General features: G+C 44.7%; 1 long non-coding RNA gene across 2 annotated transcripts in view; it reads left to right on the forward strand.

The window, feature by feature from the left end:
• The window catches only part of LOC119542342, a 77,333-nt gene extending 57,515 nt beyond the window's left edge, over window positions 1-19,818 (forward strand). Inside the window, exons 2-4 of one of the 2 annotated variants that reach the window (XR_005218454.1) lie at window positions 286-372; window positions 11,025-11,139; window positions 13,728-14,166. This is a non-coding gene — a long non-coding RNA (uncharacterized LOC119542342). Of the gene's footprint in view, window positions 1-285; window positions 373-11,024; window positions 11,140-13,727; window positions 14,167-18,741 lie in introns of those variants that run through there. The other variant, XR_005218453.1, reaches the window with a different exon arrangement.
• The last annotated feature ends 1,222 nt before the right edge of the window (window positions 19,819-21,040 follow it).

A 21,040-nucleotide genomic window follows, 5' to 3' on the forward strand; every position in this document is an offset into this window, starting at 1 on the left:
GGCAGGCTGAGTCATTTGTACTGAATGCAGAAGTCCATAGGGATCCACTGTAGGTCTTTGAGCAGAAAAGTGACCCAGAGCCTTCCAATCTCAGAGCTGAATGGGGGCGTAAAGGCCTCTGGGCTCACGCACCCAGTCTGACGTCTCTATCTGCCACATCCAGCCTTGTCGTGAGGATTAGATGAGATGACAGTTGTCAAGGCATAAGCCCAGGGTTTGACACAGAGAATAAAGCTCAATCAATATTGATTGTCATCACCACCATACGTTTGTTATTATTTCCAGGTATATGAAGACGCCTATCCCATTCCCATTTGAATCTCTTCCCTTCTAGACTGAACATTGCTGGTTTCTTCTCCCAAGGCTCGTGGGGTATGTATTGTATTTCCTCCCCGTCCCGACCCTGTCTCCAGCCTCGTAAAATGTTATATGCAGAATCCAGTGGTTGGATCATGGCTGACCAGAGCTCGGCCTGCGATCTATCAATCTGTCTTTCCCTGAAGTGAGGAAAAATCTTCAGAGTTTTTAGCTGCATCTTCACCCTGGTTAAAACCCTAAGCCACCCCACATGCCTACTGCTCAGCTACCACCTTCCCCAGTCCGTACTTGTCTTCAAGGTTTGCGAGCCTGGTGCCAAAACTCACATTGCTTTATGATTATTAAAGTCCCCTTATTGTCAGGAAAAATTGTGAAAGGCCAGGAAATGGGCAAAAGAGATCAGTGAGTTTTCTTTCAATGCATTGCTGAGCATTGTCTAGAAGTTTCTTCTGGGTCGTCTGATTCCATAGGGGCCTGTGTCTGTCACTGTTTTTGACTGAACTATCTTACAATTGTAAAATGTACAACACACAGAGTAATGCAAGTGATTCTTGTCCATAGATATATAAATGAATTTTGTCTGGTGAAGATGCCATTGATTTCTACCTTGTGAAAGAGGCCAGTCTGGAGCCAATTAGCAAATCTATTTCTGCATTCCTGATTGCTCGTGGATGTGTCTATTCTTTGGGGTTTCCTTGGAACCAGTTGTAATGTTTTACTGCTGCCATCATTAATTAATGTGTTAAATAAAATATCTTTTTATATTTGTATGAGAAACACAGTTTTACCTTAAAAAAAGAATCCTTTGACATGTTTGAAAGCCTCTGCTGTAAGACAAATTAGTTTTTAAGTCACTAAGCAAATTGACTTGCTATATTGGAGTGTCAACTCTTATGAACAGGTACAATGGCGGAAGATGTTTATAAAAAATGATGATTTTAAATTTAGTCACCCAGGGCAATTAAAATAATTGAAATACATTTCACAGAGTCCAGATTCCTCAGTCTTTAATGCAACTATGTGACAGCGTCAAGAGTTAGCTTTAGTCCAAAGCAGGCTATGTCACGCTCAGTCCCAGCCCCAGGCTTCTTTTCAGCCAGAGGAGAAGATCTGCTCTGTTTGTCCCTCCTAACATGGTCTGTTCTCTGAAGAACAGGCACTTCGTGACCCAAGAATGCTTCAGGAATTTCAGTTCTCACATCTGCATTTCAGGCAGCAGGGAGGAACATGGGAGGAAGACAAATGAACTTATTCCTTTTAAGAGAGCTCCCAGAAATCCCACCCAACAGCTCCTTAGAACGCAGCCAAAATTTAGTCACATGGCCACACGTAGCTGTAAGGGATATGTGCATGTTGCATTTTAGCAAGACACATTGACACACTGACGTGTTACCACTAAGGGATGGATTTTGAGTAGGCAACCAGCAGTTTCTGCCACACTATGAGAAATACACTGTGCATGCTATTTCATGCCTTTAAACCTTTGCATGTGCTATTCTTTATCCCTAGAATGCTCTATTCCATAATGTCAAATTATCTATACTCAGGAACCACTTTTTGGAAGACCTCCCTTCCTTCCCTCCATTCCAGCCAGGCGGAAATAACCAACACTCCTGTACTACTTCTGTTTCATGCACATGTGTGAATTTAATTTTATTTTTTTTAAATCATCATACAGTAAAATTAACTTTTTTTGAGTTTTATGAATTTTGACACATATATTTTAATCCATATATCCTCCATAATCGGGATTCAGAACAATTCCATCACTCCAAAAACATGCTACCTGCCTATCCCTTATAGTCACACCCTCTCCCACCAGTAATCTTTGACATCTACTGATGTTTTCCATCACTACTCTTTTGTCTTCTCAAGAATGTCAAATAAATGGAATCATACAATAAAAACAAAACAAAAAAAAATCCTTTGATGGTTCAGATTCAGTACGTTGAATTTGGACCTTATCCCATCACAAATTGGAGAGGCATAAACGGAGCAGTTTGCCCAGAACCCTGGGCAAGCAGTAGAGATCTTTTTTCAGACTGGTATGGGCCTTCCAACCCCTATGTTTCTAGAAAGTTGTTCAACCAGCTACTGGTCTACTTAATCACACCAATGTGCCTCTTCTTACAAACAGGCTGATCATAAATCTATGCCCTCATACGTCCATGTGCTCACATGTCCACGTGCTCATACGTCTATGTGTTCATACTCCCATGTGCTCATATGTCAGTGTACTTGTCCATCCATGTGCTCACATGTCCACGTGCTCATACGTCTATGTGTTCATACTCCCATGTGCTCATATGTCAGTGTACTTGTCCATCCATGTGCTCACATGTCCACGTGCTCATTTGTCCACATGCTCATTCGTCCGTGTGCTCATACATCCACGCACTCATTTGTCCACAGGCTCACACATCCACGTGCTCATTTGTCCACATGCTCACATGTCCATGCACTCATGTCTATGTGCTCATAAACCCATGTGCTCCTATGTCCATTTGTTCATAAGTTCAGTGATTAAGTGGTGTTAATTGCTGTCCCCAGATGCTTACCCACCAATGATGAATATAGCTCATGCTTTCAAAACTTCAAAATCAGGCAGAGATTTCTTTCTTTGCTCATGTGTCATTTAGGGTTCTTTAGGGAAACAGAATCAACAAGAGATATCTATAAATATTAGATTTTATAAAAGTGTCTCACACAACTGTGGGATGCATGAATCCAAATTCTTTAGGGCAGGCAGCAAACTGGCAACTCCGATGAAGGTATTTGATGAACTCCTCAGGAAACGCTTCACTGGTTACCTGAAGAAGAAGTAAAGGTCCTCTGTCTTTCTCCCTTAAAAGTCTTTAACTGATTGGATTAAATCCAGCTGATTAAATTCTCTCATTGAGGAAAACAAACCCTTCGTTGTTGTAATCAGTCACAGGTGCAGTCAACTGACTGATGATTTGACAAATCAGCCTTCTGGTTTATTAATCAGCCACAAATGTCCTTGCAGTAGTGGTTAGGCCAGTGCTTGCTTGACCAGACACCTGGACACCATCACCTGGCCAAGTTGACACATGAACCTGACCATCACAGCTCATGTACATTTTAATGGACACTCTTCCCCAGATAGAGCAGACTGACATACCTTGAACATCCCCAGTGATCTTGCTGGATGGTGCTGAGCAGGAGGACTATATTGCCTGGAGGTGGCGGTTGGTAGAAGCAGGATGTGTTTGGTGAGTGAAGTCAGAAGTGCAGTCCAAGCCATCCAGGGAAGGAGCAGATGAGACGGCTGGGCGGGGTTGGAGTGTGTGCATTTCAGCTCCCAGAGCATGAGCTGGCTAAGGACACAGTGGGGCCAAGTGGACAGAGGTGAAAACAGACCCTGAATAAAGAGCCAACCTTCCCCAGGCCACTGGAAATGGGTGTAATTATATCATCATGACAAAGGGAGCACAATAATCAGATCCCAGCAGCCTCTGTCTGTGGCTGTGCCTTGGGGGACAGAGGAGAGCCCTTGGGAGGGTCCATCTGCAGCCAGAGGATGAGACACTGCATGGGAGAGGCTTGGGTTTTGAATAAGAGCAGGCCAAGGAGGCCTGGGCTCAGGAGACCTCGGGCTTGGGGATCTGTTCTTATGCCCTCTTGGCTGGGGTCTAGGTACTTGATAAAGCAAGTATATGCACCTGCTTACCTGCTGTCATCACACCCTGAAGACAGGGCTGGAGGGAACAGGATATGCGAGGCAACGCCTGGCAGTGAGTGCTGCAGGGAATTCCTTAGCACCTACTGTATACAATGCACCTCCAGCTAGGGAACCAGCATGTGGCCACACCTGCCCTCCCTTGAAGGTGGGAAGGGCTGCTGAGCTCTCACCACCCCCAGAGGCTTGGTTTGCATCTAGAAAGCTCCTCCCTGGAAAAGCTTCTGTCTGGGTTACAGCCCACATTTCACAGACTTCTCTCCAAGGACCAAGACTGGTTAAACATCTTGTTGAAGTCCAGACCCACTTTTTTCTAATTTATTTGTTTAGCCACAGAAAGAAAGTAGGTTTACTGTTACACAATCCCAACTGTACTTTGGAACAATCCTGTGTCATCAGTGTAGGATGGATTGCGGAGGAGTTTCAAGGAGGGTGTGGTTGATGGCAGAAGATACTATAGAGGGGTTGAGATGGAGGGAAGGTAGGCCCGGGGGTCCACGTGGAAATCAGATTACAGGAGGCAAAGGAAAGAGTGTGCGGAGGGGGCAGAGATGATGGGGCAAACCTCTCTCTCGATCAGCTTGTTTGAGGGAAGGGAAGAGATGGGATGGTGGTATGGGGGGAAGGTGGGTTGAAAGAGGGTGTTTTTAGGATTGGATAGCGGGATGGTTTGGAAGTGTTTGTATCTCCAGCAAAACATGTTCCTAAACTCAATCCATTCCTGTGGGTGTGAACACATGGTAAGTAGGATCTTTTGATGAGGCAACTTCAGTTAAGGTGTGACCCATCTCAGTCAGGATGGGTCTTAATCCTATTACTAGAATCTTTCATAAGAGAATACAATTCAGGTACAGACTGAAAGCCTAGGAAGCAAGACTCTGAAAGAAAAGAAACCCAGAAGAGGAGGGAGAGATGAGCAGATGCCTCCTTGTGCCTGGCCCTGTGACAGAGGAGCTGAGGATCGCCAGCAGCTGTCTTCAGGAAGAAAGCATCGGCTTGGTGATGCCTTGATTTGGACATTTTCACAATCTCAAAACTGAGTGAATGAATTCTCATCGTTTAAACTGAACTATTTCATGGTATTTGCTTAAGCAGCCTGGGAAACTAAAACAGGTAGTCTGGGGACATTTAAAAAAATAGGGGAAGGAATCAAGCAAGAGAGATGAACACCGGTGAGCAGCATTCTGGGGAACTTGGAAGGGATGCCAGGAAGAGCTCCAAGGGGAAGGGAGGGAAGAGGAACTTTTGCTCCTCAGAAGAGAAGAAAAATGGCGGCACAGGAGAGTCAGAAGAACGTTGATGTAAAGTGAAAGCAAATTGAAATAGTTCACTTCCACTGCTCTCAAAACTTTTAAGGCAAAGTCAAGTCTGGTGGTGAAGACTGGATTGAGGTGGAGGTCCATTAACCAAGGACTCACATGCCCCCAATTCTCACTTCTTCCCTTGCCCGTCCCTGTGTGCAGCCTGCTCATCCTATATCCGGGTAAACCTGCTTATCTGTGCAGCTCCGTGATGCTAAGAGGAAAAGTCACACTGGCAACCCAGAGCACCCTTTAAAGGCTGTCAGCCCAGCTGGGACATCACTGTTGCCTGCCAGTTTTCCAGGGCTAGTTTTTTTTTTTTTTTTTTTCCATTCTGTGTATTCTGCTGTATCTGCAGGTAACACTTTTTAGGATGCACACAGTCTTGGGGTATCGGGGTGTTTTCCATCTTTTAGGATGCCCTCCAGAATTTCTCTCCACCGAGGAAACTGACAAATGGAAAACCTTTTATTCCATAATCAGACATCAGAATTTAAATGTAAATTCTGGGCTATGGATGCCAAGCTGAATGAGTCCTGGTTCCAGCCCTAAGGAGCAGCTCAGTGTGGCAGGAGATGGGGCAGAGGCTGGATCTGGTGCCGTGGGGTGCAGGGAAGGGGGGAGACGTGGGAGGCAGTGGACACACAGACATGGACCCTAACAACAGGCCCGCTGTGACCTGCAGGGATAATTGTCATAAATTATACAATGCACATGGCCATGGATCTTTAGGGTGGCTTTTGTCAGAAGGAATATTATTCTTTTGGATATTGCTAACTGAATGGACTCCACAACTGGCCTTTTCATGAACGGTCTTACAGCACAAGAGTCATTTGGCCAATTGTGACCCCATGCTGGTCAGTTACAGCCACCTGTCAGCACCTGTACCCAAACTGCTGGGCGTGCCACCTTGAGGGCGTGTGGGTCAGCTCAACAGCCAGTGGGTGCATCATGGTTAGTGACTGTGATGGTTAGGTTCATGTGTCAACTTGGCCAGACGATGGTGCCCAGGTGTCTGTTCAAGTAAGCACTGGCCTAACCATTATGCAAGGACATTTATGGCTGTTTTATTAAATCGTCAGTCATTGGCTGCAGCTGTGACTGATTGCATCAATGAGGGGCGGGTCTTCCACAATGAGAGAATGCAATCAGCTGGATTTATTCCAGTCAGTTGAAGACTTTTAAAGAAGAGAGAGAGAGGATCTTCACTTCTCCTTTGGCTAACCAGAGAAGCATTTCCTGAGGAGTTCATCGAACACCTTCATCAGAATTGCCAGTTTGCTGCCTGAGGAGTTTGTCAAACACCTTCATTGGAGTTGCCAGTTTGCTGCCTGCCCTATGGAATTTGGACTCATGCATTCCCACAGTTGTGTGAGGCACTTCTATAAAATCTTATATCTACAGATATCTCTTGTGATTCTGTTTGCTTAGAGAACCCTAACTAATACAGTGATGTAATAAAATAATAGGGTTTTATATCCCTGAATACAACATATAATATCTTATAACCATCTCCTGTTGCTGCTCAATCCCAGTGGCTTAAAATAATACAAATTTATTAGTAAACATTTCTGAAGATCAGCAATCTGCAACGGGCTATACAGGGCTAAAAGCAAGGAGTCAGCAGAGCTGGTTCCTTCTGGAGGCTCCAGGGGAATTCCTGGCCTTTTACTAGCTTCTAGAGGCCACCCACACTCCTGGACACGTGGTGCCTTCCTCCAACCTCAAAGCTCATCCTCCTACCACTGCTTCTGCCCTCAGGTGTTTCTGTGACTCTGGCTCGCCTGCCTCCCTCTTAGAAGGGCCTCTGTGATTCATGGGGTTCACCTAGATAATCTGGGATGATCACCCTATCTCAAGATCTGTAACATAATCACACCTGGGAAGTCCCTTTTGCCAAGTCAGGTAACGGTCACCGGTTCTGGGATTAGGACTTTAGGGTCCCATTGTTCTGTCCACCAGAAGCCACTTCAAAAACATCTACAGGATCAGAAATTGTGAATCTGATCATGAAAACACATGAAAGCAGGTTACTTTGAAAGAGACCAACTTGAGTCATCTGCAGCTTTCACTCTGGCTTTATGTTAAAGCCCCCTTTTGACTTCTGGGGGGATTCTCCAGGGACCCCTGTGCTAGGTTACTCAACCCCTCTGCTCCTTCTCCAGGTGGGATGGTTTCTCTTTCCTCTTCACCTCCAGTGGGTCTTATGGGTGTGAGAGGAATAGTCCCAATTTTTGTTGTCTGCGTGAATCAAAAATTCCAGGTATAAAAGCCATTTTAGGGAATTGCAAGAAACCAGGAACACAGCGAAGGCACAGATGCAAATGCACAGTTGAGGTTTATGTTTGGGTCTGTATCAGAAGGAAAAATAAACCCGTGAAGATGAACGAGACCACGTTTCTGGAAGCCTTGAGCGCTTCAGAGGAGAAGTGCTTTGTAGATACAGACATTTCTGTCTCTGTTCACCTCCCCCCACCCCCATTTTATTCCCAGTATCCATCATGGCGCCCTGTAATTATGGGTACTAAGAGTTGTGCCTTGGATGGAGGGAGTAGGGATGGCCCATGTAGGAACCAAGGACCAAGCACTGGATTAGCTCCAGGGAGGGCTGTCGATCTACTCCCTCACCCAAGGAGTCACTGAGACTGAAGACGAGGATATTTTCCTGTGATTCGAAAGCCTTCTATGTAAACATGTGGATGCTTGATAGAGTTATTTTGCTTATAGGAAGCTAGCCTAAAGGAACAATCAGGAACAGAGGCCAGGATATTGCTAAAGAGGTTGGTCAATGTTATTTGTCATCATGAAAAACTAGAAATAACCTGAGCGCCCAACGATTGGAAAATGGTTAAGTACATTATGGCCTGGAACACCACATGGTCTTATGCAGCCCTTAAAACAAATGAATGAGTAATTTCTAAATTGTGGTGGGAAATGAAGATGGGGTGATGTAGCAAAAAAGAACATGATTCTGATTTGAATATAAAGGATGTTCTCAATAATGTAAATACTGAGGGATAGAAAAAGGAACAAAGGGGGTGCACTGAGTGTTCAGAGTAATTATTTCTGCTTCAGGGAATGATAGATAAGGTTGTTTTAATTTTTCTGTATTTTCCAAAATTTTGACAATGACCGTGGAGGATATTTACCTTCTATTCTATTGTACTCCATCCTATTCTATTCTATTCTATTCTATTCTATTTTATTCTACTCTACTCTACTCTATTCTATTCTATTCTATCCTACTCCATCCTACACTTTCCTATTATATTATGGCACATTATATTATGCATCAAAATTTTAAAGGTTACTAAAGAACAACAACAAAGAGATTGTATTTCTATGTTCAATCTAGATTCTATCGCTTGTTGTCTGGCTATTTTCCACAGATGACAGTAACATATCTGGGGTTGGCTTTTGATATCTGCCTTGCTTTGGGGATGGATTACAGAGCTGCAAACTTAAAAAAAATTAGGAGAAAACCACATCTAAAGAATGCTGAAATTTAAACTGCTATAGATGTTGTTTTTGGAATTTAGTTTAAAAGCAGGGAGAGTAGGAATGAAGGCAACAAAAATAATCAGAACTCGCTGACTTCCATGCTAAAAACTTAACTGCATCCCAATAAGTTAAATATTTCCTGATTTTGATCATTATTTTTTGGTTGTTGTATGGTACCAACATTTGGAGAAGCTGAGTGAAGGGTATATGGGAATTCTTTGCATTACTTTTGCAACTGTTTGGTAAGTCTGAAATTATGTCAAAGCAAAAATTGACATTTTTATTGAGACTGTGTTATTCAGATTGTTTTATTAAAATCTCAATAAAAATTGTCATGAGGGTTTTACAAGCTTTCAACATAGAAAGCACTAGAACATAGTGCTTGTCATATAGGAAGTACTCAATAAATAATAATAAGTAATGGTGATTTCTTTTATTAAAAAAGCATAAGTCACAGTTTCTCTTCTCAGAAGCAACTGCTTGTCAAAGGCTTGGTGTGTCTCCTTCCATATATTTTCAATGTTGGTACAGACTGCTTTTGAAGTTTGGGTTTTTATGAACTATATTATACAAGAAAGAGCCTGTTTTTTAAAAAACTTACAATTCTTAAATTACCTCTTGCACATGTATTTAATGTCTTGTTTAAATTTTCAAACTCTGTTTTTAAAATGGTGTACTTTGGTCTGATACAGTATTATTTTTCTAGACTCTAGAAAACATTCAGAAAGTAATGCTATGGGAAATCGCCATCACATCAGTTTGTTTGTGAAGTGCTATTTGGGAGGGAGGATAGCCTTGCCTGAGAAAAGATGTTATATGGGGTTGTGATGGTTAGGTTCACATGTCAACTTGGCCAGGTGATGGTACTCAGGTGTCTGGTCAAGCAAGCACTGACCTAACCGTTTACTTCAAGGACGTTTGTGGCTGCTTAATAAACCAGAAGGCTGGGTTATTAAATCATCAGTCAATTGGCTGCAGCTGTGACTGATGACGCCAGCGAAGGGCATGTCTTCCACAATGAGAGAATGCAGTCAGCTAGATTTAATCCAATCAGCTGAAGACTTTTAAGCGAGACAGATAGAGGACCTTCATTTCTTCTTCAGCTGACCAGCGAAATATTTCCTGAGGAGTTCATCAAAGTTGCCAGGTCATTTCCTGAGGAGATCATGGAACACGTTCATCAGAGTTGCTAGTTCACTGCCTGAGGAGTTCATCGAACATCTTCATTGGAATTGCCAGTTTGCTGCCTGCCCTTCCGGAATTTGGACTCCTGCATCCCCACAGTTGCATGAGACACTTTTATAAACCTTGTATTTATCGATATCTCTTGTTGATTCAGTTTCCCTAGAGAACCCTAACTAATACAGGGGTTTAGAGGCCAATGTAATTGGTCATCTATCTGAGTGAATGCACCTGCCAGGGGAAAAGAAGGAAAAGATATTGCTGCAAACACATACTATCTCAGCTCCGTTATGGCTTGAATGGGATTTTAGGGGGCAGCAGGAAACCCAGCCCTCATTTTGCTGGGAGAAAGCCTTTCATCTGTCATTTTGGGATGGAGGTTCAGAAATGGCCTGAGGGACTCAGAGCAGGGTGGGCACCTGTGTGAATGTTGGTGAGCAGGAGAGGGACCGTTTCCCCCACAACCCAGAACCCACAAAGACCCCCAGACACCGTCCCTGAACCCCAAGACCCTTCCCCAGTGGCCTGAGGGAATGCAGGGGCCTGGACCAACCATCTCTTCCCTGCCCCCTCCCCCATCAGGGTTCCCCCTCTCCCCATACAGCTGTACTTGGAGGGGCCGCACCATGGGTCCCTTCCCATGGATATTCAAAAGGAGTTGGGGAGGGGGAAAGTGGGCACTGTATTTTCAGAAGAGGAAGAAGATGGAAATGGCGAAAGTCCTCCTTAACCAGAGGTTGGGTCTCTCCTCCACTGTCTTCCTGCAGTCCTCTCTCTAGCTACTTTCTGCAGTGACCCTGTTGGTCTGTTGTCGACTCCCATGGGCATGTCGGCTCCCAGAGTATGGGCACCTGTTTCCACCCCTGTATTCCCAAAGCCTGGAATTGTACCTGGTAGGTGCTCAGGTATACTTGTTGAGTGAATGACTACATAAGTGAACAGAGACTGACCATTATCCAGATGTTTCCTGAGCAATGGGTTGAATATGTAGAAACAATCTGTTCTTGGTTTTCACATTACAGATTTTTCTGGGGGAAAATATATTTTTAAAGTTTCGCAAACAATACATCAATGTTGATTGCAGAGAGAGTAGAAACAAAAAGTAAAATTCACCCAGGATCCCACCACCCAAAGATGGTGAGTACTCACGAACTGGAGTATGCCCTCTTGGTGTTTTCCTGTGTAATGTGAGTGTGTTTTTATGCAGCATGCACAGATTGCTGAAATGGGATTGGAGGTAAGGAGGGCAATCAGGTGGCAGGAGCAGCAGGTGCTGAGGTCCTGAGGGAAACTGGCGAGTTCAGTTTGATTGGAGCAAGGCATGTGCAAGAGGGGAATGGCCGGGGTGAGGCTGGAGTGGGACGGGCTTAGATGCCAGGATAACTCCTGTTCTACAGTGTGACGAGAGCCACCAAAGGGTTTTAAAAAGGGGAAAGCATGATTGACTTTGTGTCGTGGAAAGATCCTTGGGTTGTCTGATTGGAGGCAGGCAGAACTTTAAAAGGCTATGGCAGAAATCTAGGTGAGAAGCTGCAGTGGGGTTGGGTTCAGGAGACAGACAGGAGAGAGAGCCAACTGGTCTAGGTGTTACTTTGTGTACCCCACAAAGACATGTTCTTAATCTTAAACTGCCTTCCTATGGGGGTGAACTCACTATAAATGGGACCTCTTGATGATGTTATTTTTTAGTTAAGTTGTGGCCCAAATGAATGAGTGTGGGTCTTAATCCACTTACTGGAGGCGGTTGATCAGAGAGGAGCCAGAAGCTGGAAGTCAGCAGAAACTGGAAGAGCAGACACAAGGAGAGAGACTTTGCCATGAGATGGGAGGCAAAGGTGCAACCAGGGAGCCCCGACGACTACTGCAGCCAGCACTTTTGAATGCTACAGTCTTTGGGGAGAAAACATGGCTTTGGTGAAGTCTTCATTTTGGACTTCCAGCCTCTGAAAATGTGAGCCAATACATTCTTGATGTTTAAGCCAACACATTGTTTCGTATCAGTCATAGCAGCTCTGGCAAACTATGACACTGGGTGGGGTCATGAGAGATTGTAAAGTGTGGACCAATCAATGTTAGTGGCATTTATCAAGATGGGGTGAATGGGAGGAAAACCAGGTCTTGGGGTCAGAGGATGAGTTCAGTTTTGATGTGTTGACTTTTGGATGCTTGTGTTACCTTCCAGAAGTGATGTCAGGTAGGCAGTTGGATACACGGGTCTTGAGCTCAGGAGAGCATCCTCGAACATTTCGCTCTATCCCAGCTGTCTTTCTCTCTCACTGGTAGCTCGTCTTCAATCTTCTCTGCTTTTCCCCCTTCTCTCACACCTCCAAATGTCTTCAGGGTTGGGCCTGGATCCTTTTCTCTTTTTTATCTACTCTCTGTATAGATCTTATACCTTTTTGTGGTTTTAAACATTATGTACAGGCTCATGAATCCCAAATTATGGCAACAACTTTGACCTCCTCTGAGTTGTAGGTAGATGTACATGATTGCCTTTGTCTGCTCATCAGTTAGATGTCTCACGGACCTCTGAAGACTGCCCACTCTCCCTCATACAAGCCCCCAACCCCAGTCTTCTCCATCTGAGTAAATGGTACTAACCAAGCGGCCAGTTGCTCAAGCTGGAGATTTTCAAGCAGGGTCCCAGCACAAATTGAAGATGTGGGGCACCTGCTGGGAACAGAGACACCATCTCCCCTTCCCACAGGTCTGTTGCCCCAACCCACCAGGGACGGGCCACCCCAAAGGGATTGCAGTCTCCGGGCTGGGGCACACTGGGTACCTAGATGCAGGGCAGGCGGGGGGCTCCACTGAGGTCACAGCCCACCTGGGGTGGGGACGGCTGGCACTGCCTTCAATAAATCCTTGATGCCTCTCATTCCCTCACCCTCCACATTCACTTCTTCAGCACAACCCGTGAGTTCCAAATACATCTCAAGTCTTTCTTTTATCTCTACTGCCGTTATGACGTCCAAGCCATGATCATCTCCTCCTACTGTAAAAGCCACCTGTCTGGTCTCTCGCATTCACACTTACTCCTGCCACCCATACCCCACACAAGAGCCAGAGTCACTGCTTCCAAAAATAAACTAGAACATGGTTGCACACCAGTTTTAAAACATCTGCTGTCCCCTCACCAGGCTGAGAGTCAGTGTCACCCGTCTACAGCAGTGTTTTGGGTTCTGTATGATTGGCCTCCACCCGCTTCCCCATCTTGACTCCATCCCTGGCCAGCGATCCTTGGTCCTTGGCTTTTCCATCACATGGCAATGCACATGGTGGCATCTTCTCCTTTCTCTTCTGGGTTCTGTTGACTTCCAGCTTCTGGTTGCGCCTTGTGGCTTCTCTCTGTGTCTGACTTTCTCTCTGCTTATAAAGAACCCCGGTAATCCAGATTAAAGTCCAGCCTGATTCAGTAGGGCCACACCTTAAAGGAAGTATTGTCTTGAAGAGCTCTTATTTACCATGGGTCCACACCCAGCAGAATGCAGACCAAGACTAAGAACAAGTCCAAACTGGGTGCACAATTCAATCCACGTCAGCAAGAGACATCGCCTTGATGATGCCTCAATTTTAGACTTTGGCTCACTCAAAACCATGAGCCAATAAATTCCTGTTGTTAAGCCAACCGATTTTGTAGAATTTATTTTAGCAGTTGGGAAACTAAAGCCCTTGCCTTGCCTTGCCTTCACTCTGAGTGTTGGCTTTGTTCTTTCTCGTTACAGACCCACTCTCACTTCTTCCCAGCTCACCTGGTGACAAGTATTGCTGCTATCAACACTTCCAGATCCTTTATTGAAGAAATCAATGAATTTGTCTTTGTCCCAAACTCAAACCACTTGGGAGAGGATTGCTTGGCTGGGGTGGGGGGCAGAATTTGTATTCATTGAGTGTCTTACATGGCCCAGGCACTCTCGAGGTGGTGGGAATACAGCAGAGAACAAAACAGACAAAATCGGTTCATGGAACTTATGTTCTATAATATTGCACTTACCTTATGTTTATTACTAAACACCCGAGCCAGGCCCAGACCTTGCCCCGAGAATACAACAGTGAGTAAAATGCAAAAGATGCAACTGCAAATGGTGATTAATTAATTAATTTGTTTGATGGTCAAGATTGCTATAAGAACATACAGGAAGGGGGCCTTATTTAGTAGGAGAGGTTGCGGATTATCTGGCTTGTTTTTTTTTTTTTAATTCAATTTTATTGCGATATGTTCACATACCATGCAGTCATACAAACGTACATTCAGTTGTTCACAGTATCATTACATAGCTGTGCATTCATCACCCAAATCAATTTTTGAACATTTTCATTACCACACACACAAAAATAATAAGAATAAAAATTAAAGTGAAAAAAAAAAAAAACAATTAAAGTAAAAAAGAACACTGGGTACCTCTTTCTTTTGCCCCCATTTTTCTACTCATCCACCATACACTAGACAAAGGGGAGTGTGGTCCACATGGCTTTCCCAATCACATTGTCACCCCTCCAAAGCTACATTGTTATACACTTGTCTTCAAGGTTCAAGGGTTCTGAGTTGTAGTTTGATAGTTTCAGGTATTTACTGCTAGCTATTCCAATTCATTAGAACCTAAAAAGGGTTATCTATATTGTGCGTAAGAGTGCCCACCAGAGTGATCTCTCGGCTCCTTTTGGAATGTCTCTGCCACTGAAGCTTATTTCATTTCCTTTCACATCCCCCTTTTGGTCAAGAAGATGTTCTCCATCCCACGATGTCTGTCTTGTTTTTAATGTGATTAAACCTTATTTTTAGAGCAGTCTTAGATTTATTGAAAAATGAGAAGAGAGTACAGAGTCCCTATATACCCCACAATTAACTTTCCCCTATTGTTGGCATCTTATAAAAGTGTGGTACATCTGTTAAAATTAATGAACCTAGATTGATGCATGGCTATCAGCTAAAGCCTGTACTTTATTCTGCTTTCTTAGTTTTTAACCCAATGCCCTCTTTCTCTTCCAGGTTCCCAACCAGGAGCTGACGTTACATTTATACGTAACGTCATAATGTAATATATAGAGTTGTCATGGCTCTTTCGGCTCTTCTTGGCTGTGCCAGTTTCTCAGACTTCTCTTGTTTTTTTTTTTTTTTTTTTTTTTTTTTGCTGGTCTTGATAGTTTTGAGCGCTGGTATGGTATTTTGTAGAACGTCTTTCATTTGGGATATTTTTCTCATGATTAGACTGGGGTTATGGGTTTTGGGGAGGGAGACCGCAGTGCTGTGAGTGCTGTCCTCACTGCATCATGTCAAGCGTATGTGACGCCTGGCTGCTGGTGGTGACTGTGGTTGCCTGGCTGAGGTGGTGTTTGGGAAGGGGCTCCTGGTCCCCTGCCCCTTTTCTATCCTGTGGTCTTTGGAAGTCACTCTGTGCAGCCCACACTTAAGAGCAGATGTCATGGATCTAGAGGGCATATTTTGTTTTTAACAGCTTTATTGTAATATACCAATTTACATAGAATTCATGTGTATATATGAATATATATATGGTGTCATATACCATATATATACATATATATATATATATATGGTATATGATACCATAGAATTCACTCATTTTAAGTAAACAGTTCATGAGTTTTAATAAGTTTATAGCATTGTGTCTGAGGGAATGGTTTTTAGCTGAAATCTAAAGGGTGAGAGGATTCAAGTAGGAAAAGAAGGAGAAAGATGATTTGAGGCAGAGCTGGCTGGGTACAAGTTCTTGAGGGAGCAGGGCATAGTTAAGGAATTTAGGATGATCCTAAATCACCTGGAAAAGTTAAATTATACTTACAAGGCTTCACTTAATGTGCTTCATCAAGATTCTTTTCTGAGCATTTTAAAGCTTTAAATTTTAAATTTTAATGCTTTAAAATTCCTAAATGTGTAAAGGTAATTGCATGAAACACTCGTGTGTCTGGAGCAACTTGGTTCCTGACTGATTATCCAAGGTTTTGCTTTGGTGATAAGTAAATTTAGGATAGTAAAATGCAGAGTGGTCTCTGAGGGGGGATACAATTGTAATACTTTTTTTTGGGGGGTGTCTTTTTCAGGTCTTGTTCAAATGAGAATGTAAACTGTGTGTACAATTTGCTTTCTGATGAGTCTTTGATTTTTTCCCTTTGGAACAAATGTACCACAATAAAGTGAGAATGAGAAGATATCCAGAAGGAAAGAAAAGAAAGGAACCATACTCAGAAATATGTCCTCATACAAACTTAGAATCTGAAAAAATTTAGCCCAAACACTGAAAAGCTATTTCCATGTGTGACATATCCAAGAAGCTTTTGCTATGACTTCTGTTGTACGTTCTTTGAAAATCCCTGCCATATATGAGCTCTGTATTAGTCAGGATAGGTAAGGCTCTGCTGCAGTAACAAAGAAAACCCTGAACTCTCAGTGGCTTCATACAACAGGGTATGGCGTGATGTGGGTCAGGCAGGTTTCCTCTGTGGCTCTCTTCCATGAGGTGATTCAGAGATCTAGGCCCCAACCATTTTGTGGTGCTGTCATCCTAATCACATGGCCTCCAACGTTTGCCACAGAGGAGGAAAAGAGAGTGTAGGATGACATGGGATGGGACGGCAAGGCTGAGAAGTGGTGGACATCACTTCTGTCCATACCCCAGTTACCAAGGCCCAACTTAGTTGCAAGGGAAGATGGGAAATGTAGTTTTTCTGTTCATGCAGGAAGGAGAAAACAAAGCAGGATTTTTGGGCCTGGGCTCCAGGTGACAGTGGGTCTCACGTACTCACCAGTCACAGCTGAGAGAGCATTGGTGAAGATGTTCAGGGACTTCCTGGGTGTTGTGAGTTTCTTAAAGGGAGCCAGTTTGGAAAGGGAGGAGCTCATGGTGACTTTGCCGAAAGGTGCAGTGGGGTGGGCAGCTTGGGTTTCTGGGACGCTGGTGTCCCTGGATGCCTGGCATGGAGGATGGTGCTGCAGCTCACGCCTGGCTATTCTCGGGTTGTTGTTTCCTACTCCTTGTCCTCGGGCTGCCCTCAGGGCCCCGGCGCTCTGGGCCTTCCACACCTCTGCCCCTTTCTCCCCCAGCTTCTTGTCACCCACACTGGGTGTGAGCAGGGCCCCCTCGTGCCACCGGTCACAGCTCATTCCACAGCACCTGTAGCGCTTGGATCAGGTGCTAAAGGACACACTCTTCTGTTCTGAGCACCTGCTTCGCCTCAGGAGCAGGCTGGCTGGGCATTTTCATGGTGCGACGTGAGTCTCATGGTTGGCCCTTCTTCTGTAAAGGTCCTGCATTTCCATCCTGCACTGGGTCCTACAAATTCTGCAGCTGGTCCTAAACCTCAAGGAAATTGTGGGAGGGTTCCAAACCTCCAGGCATCCTTGAATTCCGTCTCCCTTGAATGGTTCAGCATCAGAAATTAGGCTCCATGCCCATCCCGGGTCCCCCTTCGATGTGCTTGTCTTGCTTTGAGCGTGGAAGGATGGTTTACTTAGGTCAGTGGCTTGAGAACTGAAGCCGTCTACACCCACGTGGCTTACTTCCTTCTGCATGGACAGGACTACCAGCCTTCCAATACCAACAACTCTATTTCAGTCTTTACCAACCTGCTTTATTACTGCCCAGGAAGATAAAAGCTGCAAATAACCTCATTGTTTGCTTCAGGAGCTTCTGCCAAACCCATTTAAAACTGCTTCATGTTTTGATAAATTGCATCAAAAGTGACTGTCAGTTCGCCTGCCTGGGTCCACCGGGCCTCAGCGATTTCATTGGGATCATTACCCCATCCTCACTAAGCCTGCTTTACCCTGAAAGCTCCACCTTAAGCTGACTTGGAAACCTCATGAATATCCTGGTTTTCCCTGCCCAGTTCCCCAACACTGTCACGTCTCCCTATTGCCAGGAGCTTTGCTTTATAAACAGGGTGTTTCGAGGTCTTTCCCGTGCGCCAGCATGCAATGAGCTACAATTTTACCCACCACGCTATGGAATTGCTCCAATCCTATTTCATCTAACACCTTCCCATCCACCCATTGATTTCTTCATTCATTGAACAAATATTTATTAGGCATCTACTCTTTGCTAGGTCCTGCTAGACTGTGTTTTGATGGTGAAGACAGATGAAGTGTCCTTACCAAGCTCACCCTCTCCTTCACCCTTATGTCACGGAGCTTGAGAATTGAACTGAAAATGGAGCTTTCCACAGTAAACAAGCTGAATCGCTCTGCTTTTTAAAATCTGGCTTTCCAGACCCGATCTTTAGAAGGTCAGGCAGCAGGTGTTGTTTGGCCATGTTGTTCATTCACAGTCATGATCGTTTGACTTTTCAGTACTGTGCTTCCTTACCCAAGGGACTGCCCCCTTGCTTCTTGTGCCCTGGTGCCCACTTCCTCCCCAGGGCAGCTGGTGCAGGGACAGAGCCCAGGGCTTGGAAGCCACGTGGGGGTGGAGAGGCTGCCCAGCACCGTCCCTTTCATGGTGGAGCCCGACTGGCAAAATGACCCACCAGCCCAGCACAGGAGAGCTCCAGAGGGGAATCCCAGCATCTGTGAGCAGTTTGGTAAGTGTGGGGCCTTCCTGGAGGCTTTGCCAAGAGGTAGGGCCTGCCAAACCGGTTTGTAAGCCATCTCCGGCAACTTGGAGGTTGTGGGGCTTTTGTGGGTCTGGATGAACCCAAATCTGGATACTTGAACAAGTCTTTCAATGTGTGGTTTTCTTTTAAATATAAGTCCTTTCTCTTTTCTTCTTTTCATCTCTTTTGCAGCTGGATCTTGGATATGCTCCAGCTCAGCCAGTGCACCTCGGGAACCTCAGAGCTGCAACCCCGCCCCGCCCCCACCATGTCCCCTGGGTCTCCTTACCCCCTGGATCGCCTCTCTCCTTGGCAGTGGCGTCTGGACTGGTCTTTTGGATAATGCCAAGCCACAATGGGACAAGAATATTATCCCCTTGTTTAGGTCAGGTGATTTAACTTCCTGAGCAGCGTTTGTGAATGTGCCTGTTTCCGAGTTTGCACCTGGTGGGGGAAGGGGCCAGGTGTTTGGCGAGAGGATGGGGTACCCTGGTCTTAAAAAGGAATCAGCATCTTTGGCTAATTGTATGGTATCCGAACAATCCCAATGAAAATTAAAAAAAAAAAAAAAAATGGAATCAGCACCGGCTGCGGCACAAGTGCATCTTCCTCGCCCTTGTCTCTGTCTCCTCTGCGTTGGCCGCAGGAGCTGCAGGGAGGATGCCGTGGAGACCCCAGGAGGTGGGAGATGGCCCAACTCTGCAAATAAACTCATCACCCTCCCCCTGACGTGGGACAGGACCCCGAAGATGAATGAGCCTTCCTGGCACCGTGGGTCATGGATCCTGGGAATGAGCCTGATCCTGGCATCAAGGGATTGAGAATGACTTTTTGACCAAAAGGGGGAAAAGAAAGGCAACAAAATAAGATTTTAGTGGCTAAGAGAATTCAAATTGAGGCAGGAGTCTGTCCTGGAATTTACTCTTATGCAAGCCTCACCTAGATATGCCAGATGACCACAGTGTGATAATCCCAAGTCAACAGTAGTCCCAAAAATCTTAAAGAATACCCGGATCCCTATCTGAGACTCTATAAAAGTTTCACTCACTGAGTTTACTCTTCAGAAACTTAAATCCTCCAGAGTGCTCCTATGCCAGCTAAGTCCCAAAACCCAGAGGCAACAGCCTGTTCATAAACATCACCTAGATGTATCCCCTTTGCTCATAAAGTTGACACCCCTTTTCAACATGAACAGGTTAGTGTGGTCACTGCTTAGACATCCCTGAAAACTGGGAAAGTGATTAAATAGGAGGAAGAGGTAGCAACAGACAAGATGTAATTTTTTTTTTCATATACCCTACAATCATCCACAGTGTACAATCAGTTGTTCACAGTGCCATCATACAGTTGTGCATTCATCACCAAAATCAATTTTTGAACATTTTCATTAGGTTCTTCGCTGCAATCTCAGCTGTTTGAACTATTCCAGACTGCTGTACAATGTGTGGCCGGTCACAGTAGTCCCCCAAACTGTTGTTCCAGACAGTTCCTGGCTATTTATCAGCTGCCCTAGAGAAGTAACTAAATTCCACACCTCACCACTCCACCATCTTGTCTCCTGGATTATCTTTTTTTTTTAAATTCATTTTATTGAGATATACTCACATACCACACAGTCATACAAAACAAATCGTACATTCAATTGTTCACAGTACCATTACATTGTTGTACATTCATCACCAAAATCAATCCCTGACACCTTCATTACCACATACACAAAAATAACAAGAGTAATCATTAAAGTGAAAAAGAGCAATTAAAGTAAAAAAGAACACCGGGTGCCTGACAAGATGTAATTTGAGAAAGGCTTATGAATACTCAATCTTTATATAATTTTGTTTTTCTTAGTTGCTAGTGTATTAGAATAGCTAGAAGGAAAAAATTGAAATGGTGTAACTAACCCATAGCATCCTTTGAAATTTGCTCTCTAACTACTTGTTAAATTGCACTTGGAAAGTTATCACTTTTATGTATGTATGCTATATTCCACAATAAAAAATATAATTTAAAATGAGATTAAAAAACTCAATAAGTAAAAAAAAAAAAAGGAATCAGCGAAGCTGGCCCCATGCGGTGGTGCAGGGCCAGGCCCTGGTGGCCTCCTAGGAGGCCATCAGTTTCAGTTAAGGAAATGAAAAGTCCCCGAGCACCGTGAGCCTGGGAGGGTGGGTCACATGTTCCTGGGGGCCTGGCTCCTCCGGCTGGAAGTCCCGTGCTGTGTCCTTTGGGTGATGCCATGGCAGCAACAGGGAGGACAACAGAAGGGGGTGTGAGCCGGAGGGGGCCCCTGTTTCTTCCAGACTCTGTAGGTGATTTGGGCAGACCACTCTGCTCGAGGTGTCTTGTTCTTGCCCTGTGACCATCACCGACACCCCACGTTTCCCACCAGGGCCTGAGGAAGTGCCCCTGGGCCTTGGGAGGTGTTGGGGGGCTACTCCCAGGTGGATCTACCTCACCTCAGGCACAGGAGCTGCTGGGTCTCCACTTTCCC

This window comes from Choloepus didactylus, chromosome 8 (assembly GCF_015220235.1).
Source record: "Choloepus didactylus isolate mChoDid1 chromosome 8, mChoDid1.pri, whole genome shotgun sequence".
NCBI lineage: Eukaryota > Metazoa > Chordata > Mammalia > Pilosa > Megalonychidae > Choloepus > Choloepus didactylus.